Here is a 9,186-nt window from a genome sequence, read left to right as displayed (position 1 = left end):
GATCTCATTTGTGGACAGCTACTTTGAAATCCTCTTGTATGTGGGCTCCCATTTCTCCTCCCCACTGTCTCTGAGGCCTGGGAGAGGTAGTTATGGAAGAGGCCACCAAGTTGGCTTTAGAGGAAGTAACACAGGGGCCAGCGTGTTCCAGAGGGTCAGGACCTGAGCACTGGCCAGACCTGAAGTCCTGGCTGCTATCCAGCTGGGATCCTGTCCCACTCTTGCGCTAGTGGCCCGTGATTGTGATGCCTGCCTTTACCAAGCACTCGTGGCACACCTGTGGAGCCTTGGCACTTTGCATGTAGCTCTCTCACTTAATTCTGAAAGCACTGGGAGCCAGGGGTAACTGTTATTATGCCTGATAGGAGAGGAAACTGAGGCCCACAAAGGTTGAATAATGTGTCCAGCTGTGCTTTGGTTCAATCCCAAAGGCAGGACTTTTCAAACCATCATGGAAGCTGCAGGGGTGGTTTGTGTTGGCCAGCAGGAGTTTGGGGGTACTGGCAAGTGTGGCCTGGGAGCTGACTGGAACCCTGCCCCATAGAGCCTGTTCTAGGCCCTGCTCACGGTGCTATCCCAGGTCTTGTGTTTCATGGCCATTGAGTGGTACCTGCCCCTGCTTGTGTCCTTGCTGGGGCTGGGCTGGCTGAACCTGCTTTAATATACACGGGGCTTACAGTACACGGCATCTACAGTGTCATGATCCAGAAGGTAAGAGATGGAGATGGGTTGGACAGGGTCCCACATCCCCATAGACTCCCCGTGGCCCCAGGAAGCAGGAGTCTTCCTCCATGGCCAAGCTGGGCAGAGGAGGGCCTGAGCATGCCTGCTGCCTGCCACTCACCAGATGCTCGTGTAAGCACTACATGGTGTAGATGGACACACAGACACAGACTCACAGACACAGGAGCATGTGCTTCTGTGAGCTCCCTTCTTTGCAGGGAAGCAGAGGATATGCTCACTTGCATGCCTGTGCCCCAGAGATGAGGGCATGAGCACCCATCCATTTAATCTGCAAATGTTCAAGGAGTGCCCATGGTAGGCCAGCAGCAGCCCTTGCTGGGGCAGGCGGTGGCCAGGAAGCTGCAGCGGCCACCCGGCCTCCTGGCTGTGTTCAGCTGATGAACCTGAGGCTAGAGGAGGAACAGGGACCCTCAGAACCAGTTGTAAGTGTCCAGTAGTAACTACAGTGAGCAGGAGACAAGTGCTTGCTCTCCTCAGGCTGATGTTTGGGGGGTAAACAAAAACACTCAGTGAACAAATGACAACAGTGCCACTGCTAAAATCTACAAAGAAAAACAGATGGACAATGTGATGGAGGCCAAATGAGGTAGAGGGTGCTTGGAGAGAGAAAGCCTCCCAAAGAGATGATGTCTAAGTGGAGATGGAATGAACGACATACTCAAGAGTCAAGGACAAGGTCCCAGAGGAAGCATCCTCCAGAGGGATCATAAAGATGAAGATCACCAGCCAGGACAAACTGAGCATGGGGCAGACAGCCAAGAGGCCAAGTAGCTGGGGAGAGTGAGGCAGAGTGGAGGAGAGGAAGGTGGCAGTAGGGTCAGATTGTCCATGAGGAGGGCTCAAGAGCGTAGCCCACAGGAGCCTGACGTAGGAGCACTGCTGCAATTTTGAGCCAGCTTGAAGTACATAGGAAGACCCTGTTCCAAAGAAAAACTAGGTATTTGTTTTACTATTTTTTTTTCCTTTTAGTACAGGGGATACAGGGGATACAGGGTCTCACCACAAAGAGGAGACTCACAGGTGTCCTCTTGGTTAGAGCCTCCCAAGTGCCAGGATTACAGGTGCCTGCCACCAAGCCCAGTCTCAGTCGGCGTCTCAGCACACCCAGGGGGTGGGAGCGGTGGCATGGCAGACCCAGGGATCAAACCCTAGCCCCTGTTTTCGGCTAAGCATGCACTTTAATCTGCTGAGCTATTTGGCCAGCCCTTGTTTTACCATTTTGAGTGTGTGTTTAAGAGGTGTGAAATTCATCCCCAGTGTTATCGTCGTCAAGTTTATCCAAAACTGTTTCATCTTCATAAACAAACTTGACATGATTTGAACTCTCCATTTCTCCTTTTCTCAGGGTGGGAACCCCAATCTAATTTCTATCTCATGACTTACTGGCTGTAGAAACTTCATGTAAGGGAGTCCAGTAGTATTTGCGCACTGACTGGTATATTTCACTTACCACAATATCGTTAAGGTTTATTTATGCTGCAGTATGTGACACATGTAGTTTCTTTTAAATTTGAATATTTTGGGCTGGTGAGATAGCTCAGCAGACTAAGTACCTCCTTAGGCAAGCCCAGTGACTGGGTTCTAATCCCAGCATAAACCCCATGGGCCTGCCCCCAGGTGAGACTAGCTGGCTGCTGAGACTGGGCATGGTGGCACATGCCTGCAATCCCAGTGCTACAGAGGCTGAAAACAGGAGGCTCATTGTGAGTCGAGGTGCAAAGTGAGACCTTGCAGCAAATATATACAAATAAATAAATAAATAAATCAATTTGAATATTTTATTGCATAGGTACACCACATTTTGTAGGTTAATTCATGCATGGATGGACACTTGTTGCTTCCATTCTTTGATATGGAGGTACTTTTATTAATAGTGCTGCTATCAGTATGATAGACCTATAAATTTTGCAATCCGCTTTTTGTTTTGAGATTGGTTCTTTGTAGTCCAGCCTGGCCATAAGCTCACTATGAATTTCAGGCTAGCATCAAATTTGCAATGATCCTCCTGCCACAGCCTCCTAAATGCTAGGATTACAGGGGTGGGCCACCAAGCTACAAGTATCTGTTTTCAGTGCCCTACATAAATTTTAAAAATTCCCTTTAACAGTTATTTTGTGTGAGAGCCAGCAGGCACACGGTTCCAGATCGGGTGAAAAATGCTTGATGATGGCACCCTATACTAATTTTAGAAGCTTGGCTTCCTGCTGCACGCGCCTTTTGTGTTTTGGAGGCAGGGTCCTGCTCTGTAGTTCAGGTCAGCTTTGAGCTCACTATATAGTCTAGGCTGGCCAAGAACGTCCCAAAGCCTGCTGCCTCAGCCTCCCCAGTGCTGTGATTGCAGGCATGCCACCAAGGCCATCTGTTACATGCTCTTTGGCAGTAGCATTCACAGTATTTTTTTGGTCACACCTTATAAAGCCACTCACAAAAGATTTCCATGACTGATTCAGACAGTGGCAAGAACAACTGGATATGTGTGTTGAAAGTAAGGGACAGGAATTTCAAGGAGATTAACGGTAATGTATTTTTAATTTTAATAGTTTTTTCAAAACCTTAAACATTCACTGTAAGCACCTTATACATGTATGGCTGCACAATGGGAATTGTACTCAGTTCTGGGTCTGGGGGTCATGTATGGTGACCCAGCACCCAGCCCAGCTCATGTTCTGTATATTCCAGGTTTTCTGGAGGGATCTTCCCCGCTTCCTGCTGGTCTTCTCAGTCTTCCTTTTCAGCTTCCGCTATAGGTAAAGCCTCTCTCAGGCCTCTGCTTATTCCCTTCCTACCACATATACCCTCAAGGCTGCTGTTGGTCCTACTGGTTGAGTGACGTCTCTGTCCTTCCACAGACCTGGTGAGCCTCAGGCAGGAGGCCCACGTGTCCAAACACCCTGCAAGCATCAATGACACAGAGCCCTCACAGCCTGGGATGGGAGAGGAGGACAAGGTGGCCCCCTACAGGAACATCCTGGGTGCTATGTTGGAGCTCTTCAAGTTCCCCATTGGCAATGGTTAGCTAGCCTTTCAGGAGAGACTGTGTTCCCTGGGGTGGTGCTGATCCTGCTGCTGGCCTATGTTGTGCCCACCTATGTCCTGCTGCTCAAGCTCATGGCCTGCCTGAGTGAGACTGTCAACAGTGTTGCCACTGACAGCTGGAGCACATGGAAGCTGCAGGTGCACAGCAAGGCTTCCCCTCTCCTCCACTCCTCCTCCATTCCCTCTGCCTTCTGGGTCTGAGGAGCATCCTTGGCTCTCTGCTAAGCTCAGCCCAAACCAGGGCCTGGGCTTGGGCACCCTGCGGAGTTGGCTCAGCTCAGCAGGACCACTGCACAGACTCCTCTACCCATTCCTTGTTTCTTAGGGTTTTTGTGAAAATTGGATGTGCTTGTGCATGTGCCTTGCCCAGCACAGTGCCTATCACTTAATAGGTGTGCACTGTGTTAGTTATTTATATTTTTGCAAATATTGCTATTGAGGATTCCTTTTTCTTGCAGGGGAGGGGTACTGGGGGTTGAAGGCAAGGAGTGCTGTGCTCTTTTCATTTTTGGAGACAGGGGCTCAGTAAATTGTCAAGGTTAGACTTGAACTTATAATCCTTCTGCCTCAGCCTCCAGAGATTCACATGGCAGTGTGCCTGGCATTGTGTACTTCCTGTGTATCATCCAGGCACAGTTTTAGGTGGTGCATAAGAAAAAGCCCTTCCCTGCCCTCATGGGACACTATTTCTGTCCTCTTCGCACACCAAAAATTCCTCTAAGGTGAAGAAGGCAGTCAGGGTGTAAAATCCTAGGCTGGGAGACCACGGACACTGAGCTGACACTCACCTAGAGTGGAAGCACTAGCTTCATCTTGCCCAACGAAGGATCAAGTGGTTACTAGGCAGCTGGAGCAGGGACAGCATCCCGTGGGAGGCTGATGAGGTGGCCAGCTCCTTGGAGCCTTCAGCAATGTTTTGGTCTTCTCTGAGCCTTGCTGGCCTCATCTTCAAACAGTGCACTCCCTGGGACCTGTGTGCGAGCACCAGGCTTACACGCAGGTAGAGCCCATAAAGTTCTCTCCACGATGGTGCAGAGTTCTGGGGCTTGAATAGATTTAAGAGCAGGTTGCAGTCCAGCACTGCTTGTGTACTGAGCTCCCAACAACCGTTTTTGAGTTGCAATATCCTAGATCTACAAATAGGGAAACTGAAATTCAGAGATTCAGGGGTCTACACCATACAGATGATCAGATGTTAGGGCTGGCCTGCGTCCACATGCGGAGTGCACTTTGAGTCATGGTCTAGAGTCCTGGGGGGTGTTTTCTTGTTCCCCTTGCCCTGTGTGCCTCTTCCTTCAGGCAGGGTCCTGCAATGCTCTGTCTGATGCGCCCTCTGTCCCTAGAAAGCCATCTGTGTCCTGGAGATGGAAAATGGCTACTGGTGCTTCAGGAGGAAGAAGAAATGGCCCGGTGTTCTGCTGGAGGTGGGCACTAGGCCAGATGGAAGCCCCAACGAGCGCTGGTGCTTCAGGTGAGCCAGCTGGGCAGGGACCTTGCTGAGCCAGGAATCCCTGGGGCCTGTCCCCAGTGTAGGCCAGCATCATTCTCCTCAGGGCTCGGGGATGGCTGCTAGGAGCCAGGTTGTGGGAGAGGCAAGGCTGAGGAGTGCTGGGGAGATCCTTGTAGGCAAGGGAGGTTAGCAATATGGAATTTCACAGCTTGAGGTGGCCACTTCTTGGGTCTGTCCATCTGACAGTCTCAGTGGCTTACACTGAAGGTTCCTCCCAGGTGGTGACCCCTCCTTGGCTTGACCTTGGCTGTGCCCCAACCTCCAATTCTTCCAGCCTGATGTTGGAGGTATAAGCCCTTCCATGCAGAGTAGGCCCTTCCCTGCTCAGGAACAGCTGGGTGCTAGGAGAGGGAAGCCAGTGACACCCACCCAGTTAGAAGCACTGGGTTATGGGGAAGCAGTTGAGCAGGAAGAAGGTATGAGGATTTTGTGCTAATAAACAGGCATCAGAGGACCTTCTCAGCCAGAGCACCAGGATGGGCCTGATCTCAGTTCCTCTTCTCTGGTTGCTCTAGGTAACCCAGGCTGCTGTGAACAGCCCAGAGGGAACAGGCTTCTGGTGGAGTATGGTGGCCCAGTGTCCACAGAGGAGGGCAGAGAAGTCTTGTCCTCTCACCATCCCTGTGCCTACTAGGGCATCTGCACAGTTCACTTGGTCTTGCCCAGTCTAGGGTGAGAGGAGGCCTCAGCCCAGCCTTCTTCCTGCCTCCCACTGGCCTCCTTCTCAAGCTGTCCCCTGCCTGGGCGGCAGTCAACTTCCTCCAGTTTACCCACTCAGGGCCCACCCACTGCCAGACTTAGGCTGAGCCTGGAGACCCTGCAGGGCAACAAGGTAGGAAAGGCTTCTTGCCTTGCTCTCAAAACAGGTGCCATCTGTTTGGGCCCTGTGGGCACCACCTTACAGGCCAACCTTGTTGGTCCTCAGTTTAACCTCATTATACCAGGCCCCCATCTCTCCACATTGTGGAGCCACTTCCTGTGCCTTTCCTTAGGTCTGTGACAGATGGGAGGACTTTCCTGTTCTCCCCAGTAATGTCCACCAAGATGTATTCCTTGCTCTCACCTCATGTACCTCTTCCAAGGAGGAGCTGTCTCCACAGGCTACCCTTCTATTTTGTTTGTCTTTTTTGAGACATGGTCTTACTTTCAAGCTCAGGATGGATTTCAACTCACTATGTAGCACAGGCCATCCCTGAGCTTGCACATCCTCCTTTTTTAATCTGTGGAGTTCTTGCACTACTGGTGTGTAATACCATGCCTGAAAATCTACCTTTCTTTCTGAATCCTTCAAGAGCTATCTCGCTCAGGTGAGAGGGCTGGACCCTGTTGGCCCACCTTTTACTTTAGTACTGGTGTAGTATGGCCTGGACTTTTCAGGAGGGTCACTCATTTCCTTATCACTGAACCTCATTCTTCTGCTTCTCAGCCTGCACCTGACCTTCAGGTGGTTTTTGTGTGCTTTGTGGATTCTTTGTTTTTGTTAGAGACAGGGTCTTCCTGTGTAGTCCAGGTTAGCCTTGGACTCATTATGTGTAGTCCAGTCTGGCCTCAATTTGCAGCAATTCTCCTGCTTTAGGCTCCCAAATGCTAGGATTACAGGTGTGTGCCACACGCCCATCATTTTTTGTTGTTGTTTTAAGACAGCATCTCACTTTGTTGTTCAGGATGGCTTTGAACTCACTATGGAGCCCAGGTAGGCCTGGAACTAAAAAACATACTCCTGCCTCCAGCTCTGGAGTGCTAGGACTTCAGGCATGCACCACCACGCATAGTTCACCTGACATTCAGACAAATCTTTCTGCTCTAGGCTTATCCCATTCCATTCCTACTAACGTAGACAAAAACCCTTTTCAAGGCCTAGAGTTCCTGCAGCCTGGAGGACCACATTCTCAAGTGTGGAGGTCAAAGCCCACCTGCTGTCCAACCCATTCCCCATTCCTCACTGGTTGTGGCTGGTGTTCCTTGGCTCTTGTTTCTGCTGCAATTGCCCCTTCTTTTCTGTGGGTATCCAAATTTGCCACCTTCCCTACAGGATGGGTCTTTTGTCACCTCTGCATTCTCTGAATATATAACTTATTCGTTGACTATTTTTGGCATTCGCAGATTTTCTGGTTTCTGGTGCACAGCTGGTCACCTGTGGGAGGTAGGTTTTAGAGGCAGCAGTGATGGTGAGGGTGGTGCAGTAGAAAAGCAGCAATTGGGGAAGGGAAGCCTTTATTAGCACTAAACACATGGAGAGGACCTAGGTCAAGGAGATGGGCAGGTCTTCTGACCTGACACACGGTGCCTGAGGCTTCATGGACTTTTGCTGGGGGCGGAGCTTGAGGGGTGGGTTTAGTGACATATAAGGAGCTGATTGGAGGCTCCCTTGTGTGGGCGGGAAAGGTCAAAAGAAGTTGTACCCAGGGCTGGAGTGGGGAAGGAGGAGGAAGTGGTCATTGGGGAGATAAGCTGTTGAATTGGGGATTCAGACGTGTTGGATCAGGGCCATGATAACTTAGCAGTCTGTACTTGGGCATAACCTATCAGTGAGGACTTGTAAGCTTTTGGGGGAACACACGACAGGCACATGCAGCAGTTTGGGAAATGCTCCTGGAAGGAGGGAAGCAGGGAAAAGGGTTGCAGGACTCCGGGATCACCTGCCATCCACTGGTGTGATGGGTTTTCATGGCCCTGGTCCTCTGCCAAGGGCCAAACCACAGTGTTTCTCATCCCATTCACAGGCACTGTGAAGAAACCTGGCCTGTCCACTCAAGTCAAGGAGGAGTCTTTCTCACAGGAAGACCACCTGACCCTGAAGGCGCTCCAGTCCCATTGATGGCCGGATGCAGCAGGAATCTTTCTAGCCACACCTGCCAGTTCTGAGGCTCTTGAATATAAGTATTTTTTAAAATAACCAATTGTGTTGGAAATATTATTTGAACAAATATTATGTGCTGAGACCCATGGTCTATTAACCTCTGCATGTTTCTGTGTGTACCCATGTGGGTCAGGGGACTGGGGTATTCCCAACCTCTTGTGGACACACAAAAACCTGCTGCTGCTCTCTGCTAGTCCTAAGACCATCCCCTTCCTGGGGCAGCCTGCTGCCTCTAAGGTGCTGTCGCTGCTCTCATGGCAGACTTGGAGGTCAACAACATGGGCAAGCGCAGCCACTTCTCCACTGCCTTTTTCTACCATCAGACATCTGCTAAATTTGCTTCAAAGTGGGCAGGTCGGTGAGGCAGGAGGATGTAGGGGTGAGATCAGCTTGGGCAACTTAGCAGGACCTTACCTCAACAACAAATGAAAGCATATGGTGAATGGTATCATGTCATCGTAAAATGTACCAAGAAAAGCAATTAATTAAAAAGAAAAACAAGCTGGGGAGGAAGAAAGAAGAGAGGAACAGAGCTAAGAAATGTTTATTGCAAGATGTCTGGCAGTATAGTTTTCTTTAAGCTGTTTGATTTAGTTTAGACTCTGGATTATTACATCTCTCTCTCTCTCTCTGACCCCCAGGTTTTATACTCAAATTTACCACTTCTCCATGCTATTCTCTGTAGGAGAGACAAAGGGGTCTTCTTAAGACCCAAGGCAAACATGTCTCCCCTCTCCTCTGAAGGTCTGACAGGTTCACCAGGGCCTAGAGAATGTCCTTGCAGGCATGCTCAACCCGGCAGCCTTCTCCTGTATCCCTGCTGCCTGTAGGGGAATTTGGGGACAGGTCGTCAGAACTTTGACCATTGGTTCCCTGCTAGTCCTCTTCGTACTGGGAACTGAATGCAGGCCTTGCGTTTCTTAGGCAAGTGCTCTATCACTAGTCACTTTTCCAGCCCTCACCAATTTATCAGGCAAGCTGCGAGTCCTAGAGTTCAAGCCCTGACTTGGCTCACACTTTTTTTTTTTTTTTTTTT

The 9,186-nt window shown here is 50.2% G+C and overlaps 1 pseudogene; it reads left to right on the top strand.

Moving 5' to 3' along the window:
* LOC101586833 overlaps positions 1–5,255 on the top strand; it is a 22,829-nt pseudogene extending 17,574 nt beyond the window's left edge.
* Positions 5,256–9,186: the final 3,931 nt, after the last annotated feature.

This window comes from Octodon degus, unplaced genomic scaffold (assembly GCF_000260255.1).
Source record: "Octodon degus isolate 3935 unplaced genomic scaffold, OctDeg1.0 scaffold00122, whole genome shotgun sequence".
Taxonomy (NCBI): Eukaryota; Metazoa; Chordata; class Mammalia; order Rodentia; family Octodontidae; genus Octodon; species Octodon degus.
The sequence above is the reverse complement of the archived record's forward strand: the minus strand, read 5'-3'. Positions and strand labels throughout refer to the sequence as shown.